Genomic DNA, 14,105 nt, shown 5'->3' with positions numbered 1-14,105 from the left:
AGGAAATGTATATTTTAGTGATATATATGAAAAAATATATTATATTTAATATATCAGGATGCATGGATATCATATAATTTTATCTACAATGCATCAATCAAGAGTCCAAGGCACTAAACATATGCCTTATTTTTATTTTTAATTATTATATAAATTATTTTTATTTTTATTTTTAAAATTTTTAACATTAACAAAAAGTTAACTAAATATTAAATTCTCAAAAACAAATTAAAATATTAATTATTAATTTATAAAAATCTAATCTTAACTTAAAGTGTTTCAAATTTGTTAAAATTTATAATATAAATATCATAAAAAATTCATAATTTTTAATTACTAAAACAATCATTCCTTTATTAATATTTTATTTATATAATTTTCTAATATGAAAAATAATTTTTAGAAATAAATGTAGATTAATGGATTTGATAAATTCAATTTAATGTTATAGTCTTAAATATTTTATAAATAATATTTTTTCTTTTTTATAAATAATAAATATCTTGTTATTACTTATTAATATAAATTAAAATATTAATTAATAAATTGTAAAAATATATAATAATTTAAATATGCATATCATTTATAAATTTATAAATTTTAAGTATTAAAATAGTTATTCTATTCTTAATATTTTATTTGTATAATTTTCTTGATATTAAAAATCATCTTTTTATATAAACATGGATTTGATAGATTATTTATTGTATAAAATATTGCTTTTGAATATTATTCTTTTGAAATTTTAGTTAGAGTTTTTTTTTTTTTGGTAATAGAGATTGAAAAAATCGCATGTAGAGACAAAATTTAATAAAGTCTATTTTATTTTATTTATTATCACAAGGACAAAGGTGGAATAGTAACTTAGAATTTTATTTAAGGTGTAAGCTTTGGGCGCGCTATGGTGATCTGAGTTCGAATCACTACGTCTGCACCTTTTTATAGAGAAACACTATGTACCAATGAGTATCGACTTGTATCCATTCGTGTCGACCGATACAATGCGATACAAGCCGATACCAATACAACTCACGGGACACGCTTTTGTTCGTAGCATATCTTATACCAGCATAGGCCGATACCAATACAATATGTATTGATATTTAAATCCTTGGCTATAAAATGCATGGTGTCCAATCATGTTGGTAGGATGTTGGAACGCCTTTTGTTGCAAGTGTTGCGGATCTGAATTTGGATATCTATGGATACTATAGAAAAATTAAGATATGGAAACTAAGGTCTAATGTCTTCTCTCAATAAAAAGTATTGATTATGTACCAGATTGTACTTACTTGGTATTACAAAGTGCATCAGTAAGGCCAAAAATGGTTGGAAGTATAGATCCAAAATTTTCAACATCATACCTTCATTTTGATAATGAACATAGATATATAAAATTGGATATTACATTTGTACCTTGAAAACTGATATGTATTGTACAATACATGCAGTATGATATGTATCAATATCTATACGTTGAAATAATAAGAAAATTCATGAATTCTATACATTAATGACATTAAATTTACAGTTGAAATAGCTATGAATAAGGTATAAACATTATAAGAAACATATACTTTAATATATGAAGAAATACATTACGATCAACATACTGGATTGTTAGATAGTTCATAATATTTTGTGTATTTAACAACAGTAAGCATGCAAATGGATATGTATTGCAATATTCTTATTTGCAGTGCAAATGTTGGTTTGATGTATATACTTTGGTTCAGTTCTGAAAGCATTTTGTAAGGACACATTTGTTTACTGAAAATAATGGTTATCACAACTTCCAAAACATGTTTATATTTAAAATGAGAGCAAAGTTAGTATTCAAAAAATGGATACAAGCTTTAAACTCAAAGTTGGTTAATGTAGAAAATGTGGATTCCAGTCTTCGAATTTTGTATTTGTACTTATTACAATTAAAAACTGCTTGAGAAGAATACAAAATTTATCAATGTAAAATTGAACCAACTTTGTACTGAACATATTTGTTTTTGCACTACAAACACAGCTCTAGGTATGTATGCATGCAGTGGAAAGAACATTCAATAACTTGAATGATAATGCATAAACCAAGTGTCTAATGAACATGTTATATAACAAATTGCTAAATATAAAGATCCATTGATGTGTTATTAATTAATTAGTTAATTTAGTTTATTAATAAAAATGAGATCTAAAAAATATACTAGTACCATGAGAATGTAAAAGATCTATGACACAAATTATATGCATGCATTATATTTATTTACTAAACCAATTATTCTATGTGTTATCATTTTTACTTTGTATATTTCCAAAGAAAGTTAATTTAATCTCAAAATTTTAATATGCTAGTTAATGGTTATATAGCTAAGTAAAAAAATTAATGTAAACTAAATTATTATTGTGTTTAAATTTTTTATTTCCACAAATATGTTATTATTTATTGTAGTATAATTAATAAATTAAATGAGATCCATTAAATTTTATAAGATATATAACAAATGCACTTCATGAATTTTAATTAGTAAAATAATTATTCTGTTTTCTATTATTTGTATTTATTTTAATTTCCAAAAGTTAAAAAAAAAACATCATTTGACATAAATTGCTGATGTATTAAGGGATTTGACTTATTAAAAAAATTGATACAATACACCTCAAATTAGGCATATTGTATCCATTCGATGTGTTCAGGTATGAATGAGTACGTTGGTGCAAAAACATTTTTAAACATTTTAAACATTAAAATGCTGGGTTGGGATCCTCTAATGATTGTAAACTAAAAAAATATCAATACACATGGATACCCAACTTTGGGTATTAGGTGTATTGATATTTTAATCTTTAATCTTATCATGATATTCATTTAAAATAATTTTTTATATATTTTAGAATTTTACCAGTTTTCAAGTAACAAAATCCATGAATCTACTATTACAAGCAAAACCATCTTAGATCCAACAAAAAATCATTGTATCCTTTCCTTCCAAATACCAAAATATACATATCTGTTGCATTTGTGGGGCTTTCCAATGAGTTTTCTTTCATTTTAATTCAAGATCTCAAGTGTTTCTTGTATATAAGAGTCTTCACAAGCGTCTAGGATGAAGATAGAAAGCTTGAAAGTGGAAAAAAAAAGCTAAAAAAGTAAAACCAGCAAATGTGAATATTGGCACTTGGTCTGCACCAACTCATATCAGTCTATATCAGCTGATACAGGTTGGATGACACCTACAAACACATGCGGAACGAACAGGAAGCAACCCCACTCATCTATTTGGAAATGGAAATGGATATGTTATTCTCAATACAAGGCGTATTATATTGATATCTTCAACCAGGTATCCATTTATTGGGCCCTGGGGTTAGTGGTAAAGCAGAACATGTGAAATGTTTGTAGGGCTGCAGGAAGAATATGTTTGTCCAAGTTTGAATTTGAATTTGATCCAATTAAGGGTGATATAAATTACATTCATCGATCATCCTCTTATAAATTGCATTGAATATGGATCTTCCACCATCAGCTCCGATATGATTAAACTGATTCAACTTAAATATATGTGTTTATACATAAAATTTATATTGTATTGCTAGTAAAGTTGATCTAAGTATTGCAGTTTTACAATTACTAATAAGTGATAATTTGATCATTTTGAGAATTTGAGTTTAATATTTATTAATGTTATTCAATATTTGATTATATCCAACGGATACAATTCTGACCATTTCTTAGTGAAAAATCTTTTTTCTAGGAAGATTTCACATTGAGTGCTCAATGTGAAAAACAACTAGGCATTTAACTGAGTATGATTCAGTTTGACCATATAATTATTACAGAAATTGTTGGTAGCATAACCATGGTTTTCAAAACTGGTCCGGACCGGAAAAACTGGGAACTAGTCAGGTGACCAGTTCTATTTTTCCCTGAATTAAGATTTTTGTTAAAAAAATGTTGATTTGGTCAGAAAACCACTGACCCAGGCGATTGAACTGTTTGAACCGGGAATCGGACCCCTGATCAGTTCATTGTCCGGATCAGTTTTAAAAATCTTGAGCATAAGAAAAGCCAACTAATTGTTCTAATAAGAACAAATAAATACTGAAAGTGAAAGAGACAAAGGGAAACAATGTTAGTCCTGGCTGTACGTGGAACCATTGTCTTTCCTAGGCCAATGAGTCCAATCCTAAGTGTTCCTTAATTTGTGCTTCTATTACTACTAAATTTACATTGCATACTGTAAGTGGTGTGATAAAGCTAAGTGTGATAGTCTCCTTGAAGGACGAAGAAAGGCTAGGAGTCTTGGGTAACAAAGGTAGGCTATGACATTCTCTCGACAAAATTATGTGTTTGTTATGGTCTATGCTCCCATTTATAAGGGGAGATCTCGAGGCCCTGAAGGGAAGGAACCAAAAGGGATTTAACTCTTGTTTGGAAAGGGGATTTGTGGTTCGATATTGGCTGTCAGGAGGGCACTACTGGGGGTTTGCCATGTGTCACATGATATCTTTCTAAGGCGGAATTTCCTTTCGTCCAAGGATTCTCCTGGTGCACGTGTGCTACTTCCTTTCACGGGTCCCCTTTGTCCACGTGGCATGGGTGACATCGAAGTTAGTCTGACGTGATGGCCTAGTTGTTCCGTCATCAACTAGTTCTTCTATTGTGAATAGTCTTTGGCTTGTTGTTGATGCACGTAAGTTCTTAAGTTTGTTGCAAGTGTACGACGTATACCCAGGAAAATACATTTTTCATAGTCCCCACATAAATCTAAAATAAGAATATAGGTTTCTTGGTCAATGGGAATCAAAATCCCATTGGCCAACTTTCCCCCCTCTCAAAATCCAAAAAATGAATGCCCCCATAGCACTTATTAGCTTGCAGGTTGGTCCAAAAACCAATAAACTTCAACAACCGGCTGTACATTTCAAATTATAAAAACTCCGCCATGTCATCGAAAGCTTATGTGGCTATTGCCAACATGAGACTCTTAATCCATGCTGGACACAACAAAAAGCCTATACTGAAAATAGGTTTTTAGTTTCTCTCCCACTCCCTCAGTCTCTTGATCTCCCTCCCTTCTCTTTCACTCTCATAGTCATCTCTTGATCTCCCGCTCCCTCTATCTCTCCCACTCTCTCAACTTTGGTTTGTAACCAAATCAAAACCTCTCTCTCTCTCTTTCTCTCTCTCTCTCTTTCTCTCTCAATCTATCATTCTCCCTTAGTCTTTCTTCCACTTCATCTTTCGTTCTTTTTTTATTTTATTTTTCTTACAAACTTATACAACATTAAGGGACCAATCACTTATACAATCAAGTTATAAATTTCTATCAACTTGGTGTAAATTTCATAGCCAAGAGTTTCTTGTGAATTTTTATCAAATTGGTGTAATGATTTTTGAACCAACCAAATTGGTCTCATGTTCTTTTATACAATCAAATTAATACCATATAAGTGTGTAAGAAAAAAAAGAAAAAAAAAAGAGAAAAATTGATAGAAAGAGTGTACATACAAAAACCAAAAAACCATTATTTTCAAATCACACAGTCGTTGAGTATAGAGAGAAGACTTTGAGAATGAGAGAGTGTATGAGATAAACTAAAAACCCATTTTTATTTTCCAATCACCCAACATTAAAGGGCAATTTCGGTATAAGCTTTTTGTTATGTCCAACATGGATTAAGTCCCATGTTGGCAACAACCACATAGGCCTTCGATGACATAGTGGGGGTTTTTATAATTTGAAATATAGAGCCAATTATTAGAGTTTTGATGGTTTTTGGACCAACCTATAGTTTAATTTTAAATGTACAACTGACTCTGACTATAATTTTTCCTAATTTAAAACTAATCCAAAAGCAAAGCTAATTTCTTATCTAGATAGTGGGTCAATGATCCACCTTTTCAAAGAAACACATAATGTCATAATTGAAAATTAAATATTTAAAAAAAAAGATAGAACACCAAAAATGAAAATGTACAGAATTTTGTCAAGAACATTTGAGAACATTTCTAATGTTATGTATTCATCATATTAAATAAAAGTAATTGTTAAAATAAAAGTTATTTTTATTTATGACAGAAATGGAATACAAAATTTAATAATAATAATAATAATAATAATAATAATAATAATTTTTACTTTTATTGAATTTCAATTTCTATCTTAACTATGATATATCTAAAATTCAAGTAATTATTAATATGAAAAAAAATTTCTCACATAGAACGGATGTGCTTAATTACTAGTAACTTAAAAGGACTTATACCTATAGCATAAGACAAACTACATTATATCAATTAAAAATAAGAACCTTATCTCATTAATGAGGGTTTCAAGTCCTTAGTATAAGCGAATAAACTAATAAAATACCAAATTATCGCCGTGAACTATCTATAGTAGTAGGACTACAGGATTTGCGTTCATCTAGATAATAATGTTTGTCTAAGGAGGACCACTGACTCTCCCTATAGAGACCAGCCACAACTTTGCTCCACACTTAAACTTGAATTGTAGATACCTTTCATGGGACATAAGACAAAGCAAATACAGTAAAATACAATCTAGGAAGCAAATAACTAAAAGCACTATTGGTATGACAGATACTGTCTCTCTAGAGATGACACGAAGTAGCTAGGTGCCTACGAGCATGAGAATGCATTGTATCCCGACACGTGTCCTCATTGGAGCAACCTAAGGACTAGAGTTCTTAACCACCTAAATAATATTTTGGAAATCTTAATCACTTGGGGAATATTTTAGAATTCTTACCCATGCACGAAGTAAGCTCTCCCTGCATCCATAAATAGTAGGGTTCATGGTGTGAAAGGAGACGATTTCATCCATTCCATTCATTTGAGTCATTCCTTCAATCCCAATTGTTCTATTAGTCTGAGCAGTTGAACATCCTGACCCTAAGCATCATTCTATCCATTATTTCTAAAAGCTCCATTTTTACCTTCTCAATCCACTCTCGTCCCTGATGCCATCGTTCTTCTCAACATCCTAATCTCTACCTCTAGAACTTGGACCATCTCTATAGTGTACCATACTTACACTTAGAAGACCATGAAATTTCATAATAAAATTTGATGGTTAAGTGACAATCATTTAAAGGATGTGATACATTGAATCACAAGTCTTCCCTAAATACCTCATTATTGCCAAGCTCATCTGCATAAAATGGTGGGGAAGGACACCTTTAGTACATTAGCTTTCAACTCAGGACTGAACACATACCCACATTAAATGGAAACTTGCAAAGGGCCAAGTAACAATCTAGCTAACAAGGAAATTCCACCATAACCAACAAAAGGTGCTTGTATGTGTAACTATAGCTTCACTAGGTCAATATTTTTCCTATTTTATGTTAAAAAAATTTATCAAGATGGAAACCAAAATGATTCTATGGATAAATGTTCAATTCCTTTTAGCTATATGGATGACTGTCAAAGAAAAACCAGATTGTCCATCTGATAGTTAACCTTCTACACTTGCTAACTTTACAAAGTCTTTGCTCACATTTGTTGTTACAATTTTAGCATCCTTATGCTAAAGAAATGGGAGAGTACTTACTATGCTTTAAAAAGGTGAATATTTTGATGTTAATGACAAGGCCTCACAATTCCTAATTGGCAAGAAAGTGTTGTTCTATTCATGAAAGGATAACTCTAAAATAGAAAATAAGACCCAAACACAAAGTACTCCTAAAATATATTTTTTTGATGGGTTTAAAACTATTAAGGTTTGGGAAGAGTGCAAATACAAATATGTATAGTGCAAAACCTTGTATTTGCATTCTTCCCAAACTAAGGCTAAGGCTCAGTTTCGAAGGAATACAAATACAAATATGTAGAGTGAAAAACCTTGTATATATTTTGTATGTATTTGTACTCTTTCCAAACTGAGCCTAAATCACTAAACATCATAGAAAAAGAATAAAAAGAGCAATGCTAGGAGGACCACTTCATCCTCTAGACAACTAACATTCCCATTGTGCAGTGTGTAATCAAGTATTTGGTTCACTTAGAAAAAGAATAAAAAAAGAAAATCCAAGAAAAACGAGAATTCTTCTTGACCCCCTATTATGACCTGCCTAAAGACCTTCCGCCTCTCTTTTATTTCTATATCGTTTCTAATTCAAAAAGGTTATCTTTAATCATTGTATTTGTGTGAAGAGAGAAATCATGCTAATAGAATGTGATTAAAAATGTTAAACCAAGTGAAAACCATTCTTTTTTTTTTATTTAGTAGGTTAGTTCAAAATTAAGATAGTATTAGAAGTTTGGGATAGGCTGAAACTTGAAAGGCTTCTACTGTCTTTGAAGTTTTAGGCTGTTAAAACTGTCATTGGTGTACTTCTGAGTGTTGCAGGGGCACTTTTGTATTTTACCTTATTTTTTTATTATTATTGGTCATCCTCATATAAACATTAATGTTTGCACCTCCAACTTTCTTACTTTTTTACTATTTTTTAGTTTAATATGGTATCCGATTAGGTCTATTAGGCTTGAAACCAAGATCAATCAAGGTTTTTTATCTTTTTTTTTTGTTGTGTTTCTCTTGGAGAAGTCAGGGAGACCACTGGATTGATTTGAGGGGGGGTTTTATACCAGTTTTTCCTTCTCTCTTGGTTGCGTACTAAGAAAAAGCCCTTGTAACAGGTCTGTGTGATTGATGTGAAGATTTCAGGACCTATTTCAACTCATTTCTTGTGGATCGTGTGATCCTTATGGTATGTTTATAGGTCGAGGATGACCTATACTTGTTGTAATAGTAGTGAAGTAAAACTTTGGTGATTGTTCCACAGATTTTTGATGGTATGTATTCATTTCCAGCCATAGTACTTGTGTGAAGTCGAGAAATTAACCTTCTTTGGTGTTGGATTATATTTCGTGTGGACTAGGAAAACTAATATTTTTTTGTGTTAGATTGTAGTGCATCCTTGTCTTTGTGGCTGATTAGGTGTGACTTGAAGTAGTTACTATCACTTTTGAGGACTTAGTTACCTCTAGTGTCTCCTCAATTCAAAATGGGATGAGTGGGGGGATCAAACTTCCCTATGATTGTCATTCCCCTAGATGGGCTTAATTACCTAGAGTGATCGAAGGGGATCACACTTTATATCATTACAAGGGGAAAGATAGAGTATTATCAATGTAAATTTTAAGCAACCTGAGTCGAAGAGAGTTGAGTATGACAAATGGAACCAGGAAAACAACATGGTGACGACATGGCTTTTAGTGTTTATGCAGCCTAAAGTAGAAGAAACTTTATTTGGTCTGGAACAACGTTTAAAATTTGGGAACACACCAAGTCTATCTATTCTGAATAAAGGCATTATGCAAAGATTTATTAGTTGCAAGAAGAGTCTTCTACTTGTAAATAGGGAAGAGAAGTCATTTAATGCACTATTCGGACTTGATCTCAATCTAAAAGGAGTTAGGCCATTCTCAGAGTGTGAACTAGAAGTGTGTTGAGGATGCTAAGGCTTATAAGTCTTTTAGGTCTATACCCTGTGTATGAGTCTATTAGGGTGCAAATCCTAGGAAGTAAAGATCTCCCTTCAATCCAAAAAGTATATGCCATAATACAATTAGAGGAGAGTATGAGAAATCTAATGAATAGTTTTGAGGGGGATTCAATTGCTTTAGTAGCAATTGAATGCTCACCCCTAGTATTACCAATTCATCAAACTGTTCAATAACCTTTTTTTTGTGTGTGTGTAATATAGGATTTGGCCTCAGGGAAGATGATTGGTAGAGGTAGTATGGTGGATGGTCTCTACATGTTGGAGAATAAAACTAGTCTTGTGGTTAGAAAGTTAAAGAGCCAGTCTAGTAAGAGTCAGGCTTATTTATGGAATAATCATCTTGGTTACTTATCTTTTTAGTTGTTGAAAATTTTGCTTTTAAAGTTGTTTAAATTAGTGTCAGTTTTTGAATTTACATGCCAAACTTTTTAGTTGAGTAAACATTGTAGAAGTCATTTTTCTTCAAGAAATAATAAATCTAAATTTCCTTTTCATGTTGTTTATTCTAATGTTTGCGGCCCCATTGCTTTACCTTCTGAGACTGGTTACAAGTACTTTATTACACCTATTATGCTTATTGATGACTACTCCAAATATACATGTGTGTATCCAATGCAATCCAAAGATGAAATGCCAAAAATTGTAGAAGTTTTTTGATGCATGATATTCACCTAATTTTAAATTGAAATCCAAATATTTCAATCCGTCAATGCCAAAGAGTATTTTCATAGTGTCCTCACGTTTCTTGCTTCATATAGATCCCTTCACCATAGTATTTGTTCCAAAACACCCCAATAGAATGGTGTTTTAAAAGAAAAATACCACTATCTCCTTGAAGTTTCCAATGGGATACTATTACATATAAAGGTTCCAAAACATTTTTGGATGGATCCTATTTTATGTGTTTCATATCTAATTTCCCAAAGCTCCCTTATTCTCTATTCTTATATGTGTGTTTGGTTATCATTGCTTTGTTCAAGACTTGTCTCCTATTCATTGTAAAACTTGATTCCCATACTATTCCCTATTTTTCCTAGGGTATCCTTCTTCTCAAAAGGGTTATCGATGTTTTAGTTCTATTTTTAAGAAGTATCATATCTATATGGATGTGTCCTTTGAGAGTAACCTCTTTTACCTATTTCTCCTCAGGGGAGAGTATGGTTAAGGAGAAATAGGTTTAGGTTTAGATTCCTTCTCTTTCTGATCCTCCTCCCGTTCTTTCCTTCATCATCTCAAGGGCCTCCCAAGTTCAAGAGTCATGGAGCATTTTGAAATTATACTACCAACATCATCATAATGACCTTGACATCTCTATTGCATAAAGAAAGGGAGTTATGACTTGCACCACTAAGCATCCCATTTCCCATTTTGTTTCCTATGAGAATATCTCACCATATTTCTTTGCTTTCCTCTCTTCCATTGATAGTATTCCTATCCCTAAGAATGTGGCAAAGGCTTTCTTAGTTCCTAAATGTACAAATGAAATGAAAGAAGAGATTAATGTTTTACATAAAAATTATACATGGGAACTAGTGGATCTTCCTAAAGATAAGGAGTTGGCAAGATGTATGTGGGTGTTTACGATGAATCACAGGGCTAATGGCATTGTGAAAAGGTATAAGGCCTGATTAGTGAAAAAAGGGTTTACTCATGTGTATGGAGTGGATTGTGCAATGACATTTGCCCTGGCAGATGAGATGAATTCTATTAGAGTGCTCTTTTCTATGGTCACTAACCTTGATTGGAATCTTCATCAATTGGATATCAAAAATGCCTTCTTGAACAGTGATCTTAAAGAAGAGGTGTACAAGGTGCAACCCCCTAGTTTTCTACTCAAGGAAATAAGCAAAATGTATGTGGGTTGAGGAAGTCCTTCTATGACCTAAAACAATCACCAAAGGCTTGGTTTAGCAAGTTTCATTTAGTCATGCAACATATAAGCTATAATCAGCGCCAACTTGATCACATATTATTTATTAAAAGAGGGGAAGGTAAAATTGCAACATTAATAGTATATGTTGATAACATAACAATCACTGTGATTGGAAAGCTAAAATTCAAAAGTTGAAAGTGTTCTTAGCCACTCAATTTAAGGTGAAAGATCTAGATCCCTTATAGTATTTTCTTAGAATTGAAATTGCCCGCTCACAAAAGGGGATCTTCATTTCTTAAAGGAAGTACATCCTAGATCTATTACAAGATTCAAGGAAGCTAGGGGTGAACCTAGGTGACTCTTCCATTGATCCAAATCACAGATTAGATGATTGCCATGAAGAGAGAATTAAAGATGTGAAACAATTCCAAAGACTTGTGGGAAGGATCTTATATCTTTCCATGGCCGACCAAACATTGCTTATGTTGTAGGTGTTCATAGCCAGCACATGCATGCCCCAATGACCACTCACTTGGAGGCAACTAATAGAATCCTTAAGTATATCAAGAAGTTTCCAGGGGTTGGTTTGTTGTTTCAGATGCATGGGCAATATTTGAAGGTTAAGGTGTATAAAAATGCTAACTGCACGAGATTAATTGATGATGAAAAGTCCACTAGTGATATTGGTCCTTTGTAGGGGAAAACCTAGTCAAATGGAATGGAGAAGTAATAAGAAAATGTTGTAGCTAGGTCCAAAGTTGAAGCTAAGTGTGAATGTCGGGAAAATACCCAATAGGTTAGATTATGGCCAATCAAATGGAGTCACCACACATCAAAAATACAAAACTGGGAGTGATGGGCCTCCCAAATTTAAATTTCATGGAACATTTGGGATTAACAGTGACTCCACACCATTCGGCCAAGACAAGGCTAGTCTGGGTAAGTTGAGAGGGAGAGAGGGAAGGGGTTAGAAACCCCTCTCTCTGATCAACGTGTGAATGCCAAATCCCTTTCATATTTTTTTTTAACAACACAAAACTAGGAAAGTTGAAAATCTGCATGCACTGGCTTGAAGTTGTAGCGTGAATATGAAGTCATCTCTCTCCTCCTCTAGGCCAAACCCCTTTTGGATGTAGGGACATGAGAAAAAAGGTAGGGAAATTCATCCCCAGCCCTTTTCTTTCAGGACCCCCACCTTCCGACTCGGCCACCTAACTAGAGGGATTGAGAAAATGTAATTATCACTCCCTTCAAACAAAGGAAAAACATACATACTCCTGAATCCATATGAACAAAACAAATGATGAAAGAACAAAGACAAGTAGAATGAGAACTTTCTAAGAAAAAAGAAAAGGCAAAGGGATCTTATTACGGATAGCTAGAAACAAAAATAAACCTTTAGTAGAACTAAGAACTCGAACCTGCAACTTACTCTATCATAAATCAAGAGGTAGAAAATATATGTATATGAGGTAAGAAGTTTACCTCATGTTGCAGATTGGATCAAGTGGTAGTGAGATATTACTAACGAATATGGCGAAGGATGAGTGATGGATTACCACTAGAATAGAATGGGTAGAACCTTCTTGGAAACTCCCTTTTGAATAGTAGAGTTTAACTTGGCTTTGAACTAAAAGATAGTGAGGATAGAACCACCGATGGAAAGAAAGAATGCAGAAGAAGAGGGTTCTTTCCCCTGTTGAATCGTTCAATCAGAGGAACCCTTTTTTGGAGCTTGACAAGATTATAGGGGACAAAACTAATCAAGTAGGGTCTTCCTCAATTTCGAGCTTCAGTTCACCTTTCTCTCTTTCCTCTTCAAAGAGCTTTTTTCACGCTTTCTCTATATTCACTGCTAGTAGAACTCCTTTCACCTACCTGAGAGCTCTCCTAATCCCCCTCTTTCATAATTGTTCTCTCCTTCTCTGTATTCTCCCTTCTTCCTATCATGGCTGACCACCCTCCTCTTACCAAAACAATTCTATCTAAAAACCTCTACTCCCTCTCGGTCTCTTTCATTTCTCTCTTCACTCTCTCTTTCCTTCTTCGTTGAATCCTTCTCTTTGCCCCCTCTCTTTGAAAAGAACAAAAGACTCTCTAAGACCCTCCTCACTTGTTCAATTCAGGCCCTTCCTTTCTCCACCCATTGCTTCTCTTGGGAATGGAGCCCCCTATTTATAAAAGGAGGGAAGGGTGGTTTTTGCCAACTCTTAAAATAAATGGGGGGTTTGGGAAGGTTGGGATTTAGACGAATAGGATTGATTTGAAAATTTGGATCAAAAGGGGTAATTTTGTAATTTAAGGCTTCAGAGAATGGGTAGTTTGGGATAAAAGGGCAACTTGGTAAATCAGATATTAAAAGGTAATTTGGTAACCTAGGGTTTGAAGGGATAGGTTTAGAGGGGTATTTAGGTAATTTGGTAATTTTGGTTAAAGGGTATTCTAGGGATTTAGGGAATGAAGGGTATTTTGGTCATTTGGTTTGGGTGAGCTTTAGATAATTAGAAGAAGGGGTATTTTGGTAATTTGGAAGAAGAGGGTATTTTGGTAATTTCAAATGGAGAATATTTTGGGAGTTTGGTCTAAGGGTAGTTTTAGGTATTTGGCATGAGGTGTATTTTGGTAATTTGGCATGAAGGGGCATTTTAGGAATTTGGTACAAGGTGTATTTTGAAAATTTGGGAATTTAGGGTATTAGGTGGGTTCAA

This window comes from Nelumbo nucifera, chromosome 5 (genome assembly GCF_055504915.1).
Source record: "Nelumbo nucifera cultivar China Antique chromosome 5, China Antique-T2T, whole genome shotgun sequence".
NCBI lineage: Eukaryota > Viridiplantae > Streptophyta > Magnoliopsida > Proteales > Nelumbonaceae > Nelumbo > Nelumbo nucifera.
This window is presented reverse-complemented; position numbering follows the sequence as displayed.